The sequence below is a fragment of the Neoarius graeffei genome, chromosome 3 (assembly GCF_027579695.1).
Source record: "Neoarius graeffei isolate fNeoGra1 chromosome 3, fNeoGra1.pri, whole genome shotgun sequence".
Classification (NCBI taxonomy): domain Eukaryota; kingdom Metazoa; phylum Chordata; class Actinopteri; order Siluriformes; family Ariidae; genus Neoarius; species Neoarius graeffei.
The window spans coordinates 54,148,796-54,164,593 of NC_083571.1; the positions used below are offsets into that span (position 1 = coordinate 54,148,796).

At 40.8% G+C, this 15,798-nt stretch overlaps 1 long non-coding RNA gene across 1 annotated transcript; it reads right to left on the bottom strand.

The window, feature by feature from the left end:
- Nucleotides 1–13,737: 13,737 nt before the first annotated feature.
- LOC132883410 (uncharacterized) lies at nt 13,738–14,885 on the bottom strand. Its single transcript, XR_009654318.1, has 3 exons — nt 14,626–14,885; nt 14,433–14,498; nt 13,738–14,336 (listed from the first exon to the last, which is right to left on the bottom strand). It is a non-coding gene; the product is annotated as an uncharacterized LOC132883410 (long non-coding RNA).
- Nucleotides 14,886–15,798: the final 913 nt, after the last annotated feature.

Sequence of the window (15,798 nt, forward strand, 5' to 3'; positions counted from 1 at the left end):
AAGAAGAAATACGTAGAAGAACAATAGTTGCAGTGCTTTGCACTGCAACCTATGGGCTCCCCTAGGGGAGCCCATAGGTTGCTGTGCTGCAGCACTGCATCCTAATAAGAAGAAGAAGAAATACGTAGAAGAACAATAGTTGCAGTGCTTTGCACTGCAACCTATGGGCTCCCCTAGGGGAGCCCATAGGTTGCTGTGCTGCAGCACTGCATCCTAACTAGACCGGACAATTCCCCGGGGGGAAATTGTGAGAGGATGCAGTGCGCGAAGCAATTCGGTCACGCATGTTTGCTGGCCGTGAATGTGTGACCCGCAATGACGTTTCAATGCAATGATTATGTGTGTGCTTGAGACAGCAGCCGTCATGAAGAAGAGCTATTCAACAGTATGACCAAAGTGACTACAGGCGGAAATTAGCATGTACTGCTATAACCTGGGACAGACATCTGTCCTTACCACAAGGATAATGTTTAATTTGTGCACTGTCCCTTTTAAAAATAAAATAAACTCTAAACTCTAAGAAGAGTGTTTGTAGTTTGTATGTACGAACAGAAGTGTTCCTAATAAAGTGGGCGGCTAAGGTGAGGCCTGTCGGCTGCCCTCCTCTCAGTTTCTCAGAGCAGCGGATGTTTGAAAAAGTGCTTTTTTTTCCAATTAATTCCATAGAAATGAATGGGTTTTTTTGGGGACAAGTGTGACTACTACTTTTGAGAAAATTATGTCTGTAGTGTGAAATTTGTGGCTGAAAACAGTTTAAGTTTGAAATTTTGAGCATGATTTGTGTTTGTGCTTGAGACAGCTTTTCCCTCTGCCCCGTCACTGGCCCCAATTGGCATGGTGATGGGCCTGAACAGGAGAGTTAAGAAACACACACAAGATTATGTCAGGTGTCTACTGTGTTTTGCAAAGAGTAGGCCTCGAACAATCACAAATATGATGTTTCAATGCAATGATCGTGTGTGTGCTCGAGACAGCAGCCATCATGAAGAAGACCTATTCAAGAGTATGACCAAAGTGACTACAGGCGGAAATTAGCATGTACTGCTATAACCTGGGACAGACATCTGTCCTTAACACAAGGATAATGTTTAATTTGTGCACTGTCCCTTTTAAAAATAAAATAAACTCTAAACTCTAAGAAGAGTGTTTGTAGTTTGTATGTACGAACAGAAGTGTTCCTAATAAAGTGGGCGGCTAAGGTGAGGCTGACACATAAGGGCTGGAGTTTTCTACTGTTTTTTTTATGAAGGACCAGGCCTCGAACAATGACAAATAACTCGACAACGGAAGCAGCTATTCACAAAATTCTTTCACAGTGAGCGCTAGAAGGGTTTCCTGAATAAAATGATGTATTTTTTTGTTTGTATTGTTAAAAATGAGGACGCTACAGGGAGTTAAAAACGAGTGACTTTTCAGCAACGTTTATACTGGGAGTCAATGAGGCCGCTCACCTGTGCTCTCCTCACTTTGAGGCTTGTCATTCAAAAACCGTAAATCCTATCGTTTAGGTAGACACATTGTGTGAATCAGGACAAGTTTTCCTACTACTTTTGAGAAAATAATGTCTGTAGAGTGAAATTTGTGGCTGAAAACGGAGTTTAAGCGAGAAAGTTTGACCTTTTTTTTGAAGCCGCCTACACTCTAAGTTTAACGACCCTCACTGGTGTGTAACGCAATAGACACCCATTCAAAAGCCGGATTTTCTCCCAGAAACCACATGGCGTTTGAACCGGGCCTGATCCGAAAGTGTAAAACCTAGCAGAAAAGTTGAATGCCAGATCCACAGAGGAGAAGTTTTCCTACGTTTTAGAGTTTGAATCATGTCTCTAGGTGAAAGCATGCCAGAGCAGCGGATGTTTGAAAAACGTTGAAAAAGTGCTTTTTTTTCAATTAATTCCATAGAAATGAATGGGGTTTTTTGGGGCGATTTTTTCGCGACTACGTCGCGAAAAAATCATAAACTGTAGAGAAAAGTAATAGCATAGCGAGTCCGATCGAGCCGCACGTTTTGATGTATTGTTTGTCTGTGTGCGACGTACGGATATTGAGTTAATCGAAATCAAAATTTGTGTAGGAAGAGTAACAAATATAACACTAGACCGGACAATTCCCCGGGGGAAATTGTGAGAGGATGCAGTGCGCGAAGCAATTCGGTCACGCACGTTCGCTGGCCGTGAACGTGTGACCCGCAATGATGTTTCAATGCAATGATTATGTGTGTGCTTGAGACAGCAGCCGTCATGAAGAAGAGCTATTCAACAGTACAACCAAAGTGACTACAGGCGGAAATTAGCATGTACTGCTATAACCTGGGACAGACATCTGTCCTTACCACAAGGATAATGTTTAATTTGTGCACTGTCCCTTTTAAAAATAAAATAAACTCTAAGAAGAGTGTTTGCAGTTTGTATGTACGAACAGAAGTGTTCCTAATAAAGTGGGCGGCTAAGGTGAAGTGTCATGCCGACCGAGGCTGGGTTTTTTTTTTTGGAGTTTTGTGCTGTTTTATATGAATGACCAGGCCTCGAACAATGACAAATAACTCGACAACGGAAGCAGCTATTCACCAAATTCTTTCACAGTGAGCGCTAGAAGGGTCTCCTGAATAAAATGATGTATTTTTTTCTCTGTAGTATTAAAAATGACGACACTAGAGCAAGTTAAATATGAGTGACTTTTCTGTCCCGTTTATAATAGGTGTCAATGAAGCCTCTCGTCTGCCCTCTTCTCAGTTTGAGGCTTCTCATTCAAAAACCGTAAATCCTATCGTTTAGGTAGACACATTGTGTGAATCAGGACAAGTTTTCCTACTACTTTTGAGAAAATCATGTATGTAGAGTGAAATTTGTGGCTGAAAACACAGTTTAAATGAGAAAGTTTGAGCTTTTTTTTTGAAGCCGCCTACACTCTGAGTTAACGAGGTGCACTGGTGTGTAACGCAATAGACACCCATTCAAAAGCCGGATTTTCTCCCGGAACCAACATGGCGTTTGAGCCGGGACTGATCCGAAAGTGTAGAACCTAGCAGCAAAGTTGAAGGCCAGATCCACAGAGGAGAAGTTTTCCTACGTTTTAGAGTTTGAATCACATCTCTAGGTGAAAGCATGCCAGAGCAGCGGATGTTTGAAAAACGTTGAAAAAGTGCTTTTTTTTTCAATTAATTCCATAGAAATGAATGGGGTTTTTTTGGACGATTTTTTCGCGACTATGTCGCGAAAAAATCGTATTCTATAGAGAAAAGTAATAGCATAGCGAGTCCGATCAAGCCGCACGTTTTGATACATTGTTTGTCTGTGTGCGACGTACGGTTATTGTGTTACTCGAAATCAAAATTTGTGTAGGAAGAGTAACAAATATAACACTAGACCGGACAATTCCCCGGGGGAAATTGTGAGAGGATGCAGTGCGCGAAGCAATTCGCTCACGCATGTTCGCTGGCCGTGAATGTGTGACCCGCAATGATGTTTCAATGCAATGATCGTGTGTGTGCTCGAGACAGCAGCCATCATGAAGAAGACCTATTCAAGAGCATGACCAAAGTGACTACAGGCGGAAATTAGCATGTACTGCTATAACCTGGGACAGACATCTGTCCTTAACACAAGGATAATGTTTAATTTGTGCACTGTCCCTTTTAAAAATAAAATAAACTCTAAACTCTAAGAAGAGTGTTTGAAGTTTGTATGTACGAACAGAAGTGTTCCTAATAAAGTGGGCGGCTAAGGTGAGGCTGACACACAAGGGCTGGAGTTTTCTACTGTTTTTTTTATGAAGGACCAGGCCTCGAACAATGACAAATAACTCGACAACGGAAGCAGCTATTCACAAAATTCTTTCACAGTGAGCGCTAGAAGGGTCTCCTGAATAAAATGATGTATTTTTTTGTTTGTATTGTTAAAAATGAGGACGCTACAGGGAGTTAAAAACGAGTGACTTTTCAGCAACGTTTATACTGGGACTCAATGAGGCCGCTCACCTGTGCTCTCCTCACTTTGAGGCTTGTCATTCAAAAACCGTAAATCCTATCGTTTAGGTAGACACATTGTGTGATTCAGGACAAGTTTTCCTACTACTTTTGAGAAAATCATGTCTGTAGAGTGAAATTTGTGGCTGAAAACACGGTTTAAAAATAAAATAAACTCTAAACTCTAAGAAGAGTGTTTGAAGTTTGTATGTACGAACAGAAGTGTTCCTAATAAAGTGGGCGGCTAAGGTGAGGCTGACACACAAGGGCTGGAGTTTTCTACTGTTTTTTTTATGAAGGACCAGGCCTCGAACAATGACAAATAACTCGACAACGGAAGCAGCTATTCACAAAATTCTTTCACAGTGAGCGCTAGAAGGGTCTCCTGAATAAAATGATGTATTTTTTTGTTTGTATTGTTAAAAATGAGGACGCTACAGGGAGTTAAAAACGAGTGACTTTTCAGCAACGTTTATACTGGGAGTCAATGAGGCTGCTCACCTGTGCTCTCCTCACTTTGAGGCTTGTCATTCAAAAACCGTAAATCCTATCGTTTAGGTAGACACATTGTGTGAATCAGGACAAGTTTTCCTACTACTTTTGAGAAAATCATGTCTGTAGAGTGAAATTTGTGGCTGAAAACGGAGTTTAAGCGAGAAAGTTTGACCTTTTTTTTGAAGCCGCCTACACTCTAAGTTTAACGACCCTCACTGGTGTGTAACGCAATAGACACCCATTCAAAAGCCGGATTTTCTCCCAGAAACCACATGGCGTTTGAACCGGGCCTGATCCGAAAGTGTAAAACCTAGCAGAAAAGTTGAATGCCAGATCCACAGAGGAGAAGTTTTCCTACGTTTTAGAGTTTGAATCATGTCTCTAGGTGAAAGCATGCCAGAGCAACGGATGTTTGAAAAACGTTGAAAAAGTGCTTTTTTTTCAATTAATTCCATAGAAATGAATGGGGTTTTTTGGGGCGATTTTTTCACGACTACGTCGCGAAAAAATCGTATTCTATAGAGAAAAGTAATGTACTGTTTGTTTGCATGTACTGCTATAACCTGGGACAGACATCTGTCCTTAACACAAGGATAATGTTTAATTTGTGCACTGTCCCTTTTAAAAATAAAATAAACTCTAAACTCTAAGAAGAGTGTTTGTAGTTTGTATGTACGAACAGAAGTGTTCCTAATAAAGTGGGCGGCTAAGGTGAGGCTGACACATCAAGGGCTGGAGTTTTCTACTGTTTTTTTATGAAGGACCAGGCCTCGAACAATGACAAATAACTCGACAACGGAAGCAGCTATTCACAAAATTCTTTCACAGTGAGCGCTAGAAGGGTCTCCTGAATAAAATGATGTATTTTTTGGTTTGTATTGTTAAAAATGAGGACGCTACAGGGAGTTAAAAACGAGTGACTTTTCAGCAACATTTATACTGGGAGTCAATGAGGCTGCTCACCTGTGCTCTCCTCACTTTGAGGCTTGTCATTCAAAAACCGTAAATCCTACCGTTTAGGTAGACACATTGTGTGAATCAGGACAAGTTTTCCTACTACTTTTGAGAAAATAATGTCTGTAGAGTGAAATTTGTGGCTGAAAACGGAGTTTAAGCGAGAAAGTTTGACCTTTTTTTTGAAGCCGCCTACACTCTAAGTTTAACGACCCTCACTGGTGTGTAACGCAATAGACACCCATTCAAAAGCCGGATTTTCTCCCAGAAACCACATGGCGTTTGAACCGGGCCTGATCCGAAAGTGTAAAACCTAGCAGAAAAGTTGAATGCCAGATCCACAGAGGAGAAGTTTTCCTACGTTTTAGAGTTTGAATCATGTCTCTAGGTGAAAGCATGCCAGAGCAGTGGATGTTTGAAAAACATTGAAAAAGTGCTTTTTTTTCAATTAATTCCATAGAAATGAATGGGGTTTTTTGGGGCGATTTTTTCGCGACTACGTCGCGAAAAAATCGTATTCTATAGAGAAAAGTAATAGCATAGCGAGTCCGATCGAGCCGCACGTTTTGATATATTGTTTGTCTGTGTGCGACGTACGGTTATTGAGTTATTCGAAATCAAAATTTGCGTAGGAATAATAAGAAGAAGAAGAAATACGTAGAAGAACAATAGTTGCAGTGCTTTGCACTGCAACCTATGGGCTCCCCTAGGGGAGCCCATAGGTTGCTGTGCTGCAGCACTGCATCCTAACTAGACCGGACAATTCCCCGGGGGAAATTGTGAGAGGATGCAGTGCGCGAAGCAATTCGGTCACGCATGTTTGCTGGCCGTGAATGTGTGACCCGCAATGATGTTTCAATGCAATGATTGTGTGTGTGCTCGAGACAGCAGCCGTCATGAAGAAGAGCTATTCAAGAGCATGAACAAAGTGACTACAGGCGGAAATTAGCATGTACTGCTATAACCTGGGACAGACATCTGTCCTTACCACAAGGATAATGTTTAATTTGTGCACTGTCCCTTTTAAAAATAAAATAAACTCTAAACTCTAAGAAGAGTGTTTGTAGTTTGTATGTACGAACAGAAGTGTTCCTAATAAAGTGGGCGGCTAAGGTGAGGCTAAGACACACAAGGGCTGGAGTTTTCTACTGTTTTTTTATGAAGGACCAGGCCTCGAACAATGACAAATAACTCGACAACGGAAGCAGCTATTCACAAAATTCTTTCACACTGAGTGCTAGAAGGGTCTCCTGAATAGACTGATGTAATTTTTTTGTCTGTCTTGTTAAAAATGAGGACGCTACAGGGAGTTAAAAACGAGTGACTTTTCAGCAACGTTTATAATGGGAGTCAATGAGGCCGCTCACCTGTGCTCTCCTCACTTTGAGGCTTGTCATTCAAAAACCGTAAATAATATCGTTTAGGTAGACACATTGTGTGAATCAGGACAAGTTTTCCTACTACTTTTGAGAAAATCATGTCTGTAGAGTGAAATTTGTGGCTGAAAACAGAGTTTAAGCGAGAAAGTTTGACCTTTTTTTTGAACCTCTCTCCACTCTGACCTTAACGAGGTCCACTGGTGTGTAACGCAATAGACACCCATTCAAAAGCCGGATTTTCTCCCAGAAACCACATGGCGTTTGACCCGGGACTGATCCGAAAGTGTAGAACCTAGCAGAAAAGTTGAATGCCAGATCCACAGAGGAGAAGTTTTCCTACGTTTTAGAGTTTGAATCACGTCTCTAGGTGAAAGCATGCCAGAGCAGCGGACGTTTGAAAAACGTTGAAAAAGTGCATTTTTTTCAATTAATTCCATAGAAATGAATGGGGTTTTCTTGGACGATTTTTTCGCGACTACGTCGCGAAAAAATCGTATTCTATAGAGAAAAGTAATAGCATAGCGAGTCCGATCGAGCCGCACGTTTTGATACATTGTTTGTCTGTGTGCGACGTACGGTTATTGTGTTACTCGAAATCAAAATTTGTGTAGGAAGAGTAACAAATATAACACTAGACCGGACAATTCCCCGGGGGAAATTGTGAGAGGATGCAGTGCGCGAAGCAATTCGCTCACGCACGTTCGCTGGCCGTGAACGTGTGACCCGCAATGATGTTTCAATGCAATGATCGTGTGTGTGCTCGAGACAGCAGCCGTCATGAAGAAGACCTATTCAAGAGTATGAACAAAGTGACTACAGGCGGAAATTAGCATGTACTGCTATAACCTGGGACAGACATCTGTCCTTAACACAAGGATAATGTTTAATTTGTGCACTGTCCCTTTTAAAAATAAAATAAACTCTAAACTCTAAGAAGAGTGTTTGTAGTTTGTATGTACGAACAGAAGTGTTCCTAATAAAGTGGGCGGCTAAGGTGAGGCTGACACACAAGGGCTGGAGTTTTCTACTGTTTTTTTTATGAAGGACCAGGCCTCGAACAATGACAAATAACTCGACAACGGAAGCAGCTATTCACAAAATTCTTTCCCAGTGAGCGCTAGAAGGGTCTCCTGAATAAAATGATGTATTTTTTTGTTTGTATTGTTAAAAATGAGGACGCTACAGGGAGTTAAAAACGAGTGACTTTTCAGCAACGTTTATACTGGGAGTCAATGAGGCCGCTCACCTGTGCTCTCCTGCTTTGAGGCTTGTCATTCAAAAACCGTAAATCCTACCGTTTAGGTAGACACATTGTGTGAATCAGGACAAGTTTTCCTACTACTTTGGAGAAAATCATGTCTGTAGAGTGAAATTTGTGGCTGAAAACAGAGTTTAAGCGAGAAAGTTTGACCTTTTTTTTCAAACTGTCTACACTCTAAGATAATGACCTTCACTGGTGTGTAACGCAATAGACACCCATTCAAAAGCCGGATTTTCTCCCAGAAACCACATGGCGGTTGAGCCGGGACTGATCCGAAAGTGTAGAACCTAGCAGAAAAGTTTAATGCCAGATCCACAGAGGAGAAGTTTTCCTACGTTTTAGAGGTTGAATCACGTCTCTAGGTGAAAGCATGCCAGAGCAGCGGATGTTTGAAAAACGTTGAAAAAGTGCTTTTTTTTCAATTAATTCCATAGAAATGAATGGGGTTTTTTTGGGACAAGTGTGACTACTACTTTTGAGAAAATTATGTCTGTAGTGTGAAATTTGTGGCTGAAAACAGTTTAAGTTTGAAATTTTGAGCATGATGTGTGTGTTCTTGAGACAGCTTTTCCCTCTGCCCCGTCACTGGCCCCAATTGGCATGGTGATGGGCCTGAGCAGGAGAGTTAAGAAACACACACAAGATTATGTCAGGTGTCTGCTGTAAATTGCTATGGACCAGGCCTCGAACAATGACAAATAACTCGACAACGGAAGCAGCTATTCACAAAATTCTTTCACAGTGAGCGCTAGAAGGGTCTCCTGAATAAAATGATGTATTTTTTTGTTTGTATTGTTAAAAATGAGGATGCTACAGGGAGTTAAAAACGAGTGACTTTTCAGCAACGTTTATACTGGGAGTCAATGAGGCCGCTCACCTGTGCTCTCCTCACTTTGAGGCTTGTCATTCAAAAACCGTAAATCCTATCGTTTAGGTAGACACATTGTGTGAATCAGGACAAGTTTTCCTACTACTTTTGAGAAAATCATGTCTGTAGAGTGAAATTTGTGGCTGAAAACACGGTTTAAAAATAAAATAAACTCTAAACTCTAAGAAGAGTGTTTGTAGTTTGTATGTACGAACAGAAGTGTTCCTAATAAAGTGGGCGGCTAAGGTGAGGCTGACACACAAGGGCTGGAGTTTTCTACTGTTTTTTTTATGAAGGACCAGGCCTCGAACAATGACAAATAACTCGACAACGGAAGCAGCTATTCACAAAATTCTTTCAGAGTGAGCGCTAGAAGGGTCTCCTGAATAGACTGATGTAATTTTTTTGTCTGTATTGTTAAAAATGAGGACGCTACAGGGAGTTAAAAACGAGTGACTTTTCAGCAACGTTTATAATGGGAGTCAATGAGGCTGCTCACCTGTGCTCTCCTCACTTTGAGGCTTGTCATTCAACAACCGTAAATCCTATCGTTTAGGTAGACACATTGTGTGAATCAGGACAAGTTTTCCTACTACTTTTGAGAAAATCATGTCTGTAGAGTGAAATTTGTGGCTGAAAACAGAGTTTAAGCGAGAAAGTTTGACCTTTTTTTTGAACCTCTCTCCACTCTGACCTTAACGAGGTCCACTGGTGTGTAACGCCATAGACACCCATTCAAAAGCCGGATTTTCTCCCGGAACCAACATGGCGTTTGAGCCGGGACTGATCCGAAAGTGTAGAACCTAGCAGAAAAGTTGAAGGCCAGATCCACAGAGGAGAAGTTTTCCTACGTTTTAGAGTTTGAATCACGTCTCTAGGTGAAAGCATGCCAAAGCAGCGGATGTTTGAAAAACGATGAAAAAGTGCTTTTTTTTCAATTAATTCCATAGAAATGAATGGGGTTTTTTTGGACGATTTTTTCGCGACTACGTCGCGAAAAAATCGTATTCTATAGAGAAAAGTAATAGCATAGCGAGTCCGATCGAGCCGCACGTTTTGATACATTGTTTGTCTGTGTGCGACGTACGGTTATTGTGTTACTCGAAATCAAAATTTGTGTAGGAAGAGTAACAAATATAACACTAGACCGGACAATTCCCCGGGGGAAATTGTGAGAGGATGCAGTGCGCGAAGCAATTCGCTCACGCACGTTCGCTGGCCGTGAACGTGTGACCCGCAATGATGTTTCAATGCAATGATCATGTGTGTGCTCGAGACAGCAGCCATCATGAAGAAGACCTATTCAAGAGTATGACCAAAGTGACTACAGGCGGAAATTAGCATGTACTGCTATAACCTGGGACAGACATCTGTCCTTAACACAAGGATAATGTTTGATTTGTGCACTGTCCCTTTTAAAAATAAAATAAACTCTAAACTCTAAGAAGAGTGTTTGTAGTTTGTATGTACGAACAGAAGTGTTCCTAATAAAGTGGGCGGCTAAGGTGAGGCTGACACACAAGGGCTGGAGTTTTCTACTGTTTTTTTTATGAAGGACCAGGCCTCGAACAATGACAAATAACTCGACAACGGAAGCAGCTATTCACAAAATTCTTTCACAGTGAGCGCTCGAAGGGTCTCCTGAATAAAATGATGTATTTTTTTGTTTGTATTGTTAAAAATGAGGACGCTACAGGGAGTTAAAAACGAGTGACTTTTCAGCAACGTTTATACTGGGAGTCAATGAGGCCGCTCACCTGTGCTCTCCTCGCTTTGAGGCTTGTCATTCGAAAACCGTAAATCCTACCGTTTAGGTAGACACATTGTGTGAATCAGGACAAGTTTTCCTACTACTTTTGAGAAAATCATGTCTGTAGAGTGAAATTTGTGGCTGAAAACAGAGTTTAAGCGAGAAAGTTTGACCTTTTTTTTGAACCTCTCTCCACTCTGACCTTAACGAGGTCCACTGGTGTGTAACGCAATAGACACCCATTCAAAAGCCGGATTTTCTCCCAGACACCACATGGCGTTTGACCCGGGACTGATCCGAAAGTGTAGAACCTAGCAGAAAAGTTGAATGCCAGATCCACAGAGGAGAAGTTTTCCTACGTTTTAGAGTTTGAATCACGTCTCTAGGTGAAAGCATGCCAGAGCAGCGGATGTTTGAAAAACGTTGAAAAAGTGCTTTTTTTTCAATTAATTCCATCGAAATGAATGGGGTTTTTTGAGACGATTTTTTCGCGACTACGTCGCGAAAAAATCGTATTCTGTAGAGAAAAGTAATAGCATAGCGAGTCCAATCAAGCCGCACGTTTTGTTATATTGTTTGTCTGTGTGCGACGTACGGTTGTGTGACCTGCTATGAAGCTACAATGCCATGATATATGTGTGTGCTTGAGACAGCCGGCCCCTCCCCTCTGTGCTCGCTTACTGAAGCCAGTCGGCATGGTAAAGGGCCTGAGCAGGTTAAAAAACACACACAAGAGTTTGTCAGGTGTCTGCTGAATTTTGCTAAGGGACAGGCCTCGAACAATGACAAATAACTCGACAACGGAAGCAGCTATTCACAAAATTCTTTCACAGTGAGCGCTAGAAGGGTCTCCTGAATAAAATGATGTATTTTTTTGTTTGTATTGTTAAAAATGAGGACGCTACAGGGAGTTAAAAACGAGTGACTTTTCAGCAACGTTTATACTGGGAGTCAATGAGGCCGCTCACCTGTGCTCTCCTCACTTTGAGGCTTGTCATTCGAAAACCGTAAATCCTATCGTTTAGGTAGACACATTGTGTGAATCAGGACAAGTTTTCCTACTACTTTTGAGAAAATCATGTCTGTAGAGTGAAATTTGTGGCTGAAAACAGAGTTTAAGCGAGAAAGTTTGACCTTTTTTTTGAAGCCACCTACACTCTAAGCTTAATGACCCTCACTGGTGTGTAACGCAATAGACACCCATTCAAAAGCCGGATTTTCTCCCAGAAACCACATGGCGTTTGAACCGGGCCTGATCCGAAAGTGTAAAACCTAGCAGAAAAGTTGAATGCCAGATCCACAGAGGAGAAGTTCCTTACCACAAGGATAATGTTGAATTTGTGCACTGTCCCTTTTAAAAATAAAATAAACTCTAAACTCTAAGAAGAGTGTTTGTAGTTTGTATGTACGAACAGAAGTGTTCCTAATAAAGTGGGCGGCTAAGGTGAGGCTGACACACAAGGGCTGGAGTTTTCTACTGTTTTTTTTATGAAGGACCAGGCCTCGAACAATGACAAATAACTCGACAACGGAAGCAGCTATTCACAAAATTCTTTCACAGTGAGCGCTAGAAGGGTCTCCTGAATAAAATGATGTATTTTTTTGTTTGTATTGATAAAAATGAGGACGCTACAGGGAGTTAAAAACGAGTGACTTTTCTATCCCGTTTATAATGCATGTCAATGAGCTAACACACACAAGGTCTTGAATTTTGTGCTGTTTTTTACTACGGACCAGACCTCAAACAATCACAAATAACTCGACAACGAAAGCAGCTATTCACAAAATTCTTTCACAGTGAGCGCTAGAAGGGTCTCCTGAATAAAATGATGTATTTTTTTGTTTGTATTGTTAAAAATGAGGACGCTACAGGGAGTTAAAAACGAGTGACTTTTCAGCAACGTTTATACTGGGAGTCAATGAGGCCGCTCACCTGTGCTCTCCTCACTTTGAGGCTTGTCATTCAAAAACCGTAAATCCTACCGTTTAGGTAGACACATTGTGTGAATCAGGACAAGTTTTCCTACTACTTTTGAGAAAATCATGTCTGTAGAGTGAAATTTGTGGATGAAAACACGGTTTAAGCGAGAAAGTTTGAGCTTTTTTTTGAAGCCGCCTACACTCTAAGTAAACGACCCTCACTGGTGTGTAACGCAATAGACACCCATTCAAAAGCCGGATTTTCTCCCAGAAACCACATGGCGTTTGAACCGGGCCTGATCCGAAAGTGTAAAACCTAGCAGAAAAGTTGAATGCCAGATCCACAGAGGAGAAGTTTTCCTACGTTTTAGAGTTTGAATCATGTCTCTAGGTGAAAGCATGCCAGAGCAGTGGATGTTTGAAAAACATTGAAAAAGTGCTTTTTTTTCAATTAATTCCATAGAAATGAATGGGGTTTTTTGGGGCGATTTTTTCGCGACTACGTCGCGAAAAAATCGTATTCTATAGAGAAAAGTAATAGCATAGCGAGTCCGATCGAGCCGCACGTTTTGATATATTGTTTGTCTGTGTGCGACGTACGGTTATTCAGTTATTCGAAATCAAAATTTGCGTAGGAATAATAAAAATAACTAGACGGGACAATTCCCCGGGGGAAATTGTGAGAGGATGCAGTGCGCGAAGCAATTTGGTCACGCATGTTTGCTGGCCGTGAATGTGTGACTTGCTATGAGGCTACAAAATTGATGTTAAACATCAAGTTATTACTGAAAAACTATTGATTAAAAAAACAGACACTGAGAAATGGTCCTATAAACAACTTTACCAATATAAAAGCTTACCAGGACTATCAAATATGTGATGTGAACTTTCCCAGTCGCAGGTTCCTGGTCAGGCCAGCGTGGCGCAGCAGCAGGTGAGATTTTTATTTATTTTTAACAATAAGTTAACTGGTTAATATTTAAAGTTTGAATATTTGTCTGGTCAAATATACATGTGGGTTTTTTGTCTTTCACAGGAGGAGTACTGTACTGTGTGAATGTGTGAATTACTATGAGGCTACGATGCTAACAGCTAGCTAACATGCTAATACCTAGCAAGCAATAATAAAACAACCATAAACAGACATTTTGCAGCAGATATTTGGTTTATTTTTCCATAAAACACAAGCAAACAACCAAGGCATTGAAAAACACCCGATGAGTCAGCAAAAATCAACATAAGTCTAACGCTTTTAACAAACATTGTCGCAAAGCAGCTTTACAGAATTTGAACAACTTAAAACATGAGCTAATTTTGTCACTAATCTATCCCCAATGAGCAAGCCTGTGGCGACGGTGGCAAGGAAAAACTCCCTCAGACAACAACATGAGGAAGAAACCTCGAGAGGAACCAGACTCAAAAGGGAACCCATCCTCATTTGGGCAACAACAACATGAACAGTTTAACATGAAGACAGTTTCATTGATGGAAACTTTAGGACTGCACTCAAGTTAACAAGTCAACTATAGTCCTCAGACATAAAAGCATTACTGTAGCAACAAAAAGCAGATTAGGTACTACCGGTCAACTAATCACAGGCCCTAGGACCTGGTGTGTATCCTCCCTACTAAATACAATGAGAACTAATCTAAGAAGCAGACAAGACAACCGAACCAATCAGGAAACTAAAGATAAAAGGGGGGGGGGATCTTCTGGAGATCTTCTTCCTGAGTCTGTTGTTCTTCCTGTAACATTAAAACAGTATTCATTAGTCAGGTGCACTTTTCAAAGTGTTGTTTGATATTCAAATCAATGAAGATACAATGCTAAATATCCCTTACGTTCTTCTGCTGGGTTGCTGTCTTCACTGGAGAGTGAGCTGCTATAGTCTTCTGGAGGTCTTCATCCTACATATGTTCCCAGATTAAAAAAACAACAAGACATAAGTTACAGGTTTCAATGCATTGTGTTAAAACATTGCTCAAAAGTTATGAAATATTTCTTTGCTTTTTTGTGATCGGTTGCTGTCCCCACTGGCACGAGATCAGCTGTGGTCCTCTTCATTTCCTCCTCACTCTGCTGTGAGATACTCCTGCTTTTGAACATGGACAGTAGAGAGCCTGAAGAAGAGAAAGGGAGGGGGATTTAGTTACATTACTCAAACGCGAGTGAATAATTCAAAGGAAGAGAGATACTTACCTTGTGATGGACCTTGTTGACATTCAGCTTGATTTTACATAAAGCAACATTACAATACAAGATTACATAACATTACATTACATTAGCTAAGCCAATTCCATAACATTTTAAATTGACCGCCGTTCTCAGCAGCTCAGTAAATGACAAGATAATGCGGAGCCCTTTATTACATAAATAAATACAATTACACTGCATTTACATAAGATTCAACCATTTCCAGCCAACACATGCCACTACAATTATTAGTCTTAACAATAACTTAAAACTACACAATTGAAAAACTGGGCACTCATTGAACAAACTGAATGAGTGACCTGAAACACGTATATGAAAAACAATTAAATAAGAAAAACGCCCACGCAGACAAGTTATGACAAAATGAAACAATGTGAAGGTTTTTTTTTTTACAAAAAAAAAATTAAGGTCAATTAACACTTTACAGAGAGAGTACAATAACAGTGACGATAAACTACTCCTTGACCAGGCTCAAGGAGTGCCTAGAAACTACATATGCATTACACACACACACACACACACACACACACACACACCTTACAGGATACAGAAACTCGAACTTTTCTATGGATCATGTGTTGGCTAGAGAGGCTTAGTCGGTCAAAATACAATAAACCGGACTGTGGTAACTGTAGTACGTTTGGAGAACACCTGATTGAAGACACTTATCAGGATGTGAAATATAAATGTGGTCAATCAGCGTGTTCTTCTCGGTGGTGGACTCTTTAATTAATTGAGTGTAACCTCTGGACTGAAATAAGTCTTTGATGCTTTTTTTTCCTTTCGAAAGAAGATCCTCATTAAAATCGCCACAAACAACAATGGGCTGGTGATTTAAAATGGCCAATGAGTCCAAGAGGTTTTTCAAATTTTGGAGAAAGATTCCTAATTGAAAATTTGGCGGTTTGTAAACCGTCGCCAATAGTACTTTGACCGGAGCCTTGATTTTAACAACAACAAACTCCAAATCCGTGACCTGTTGCATGTACCTGC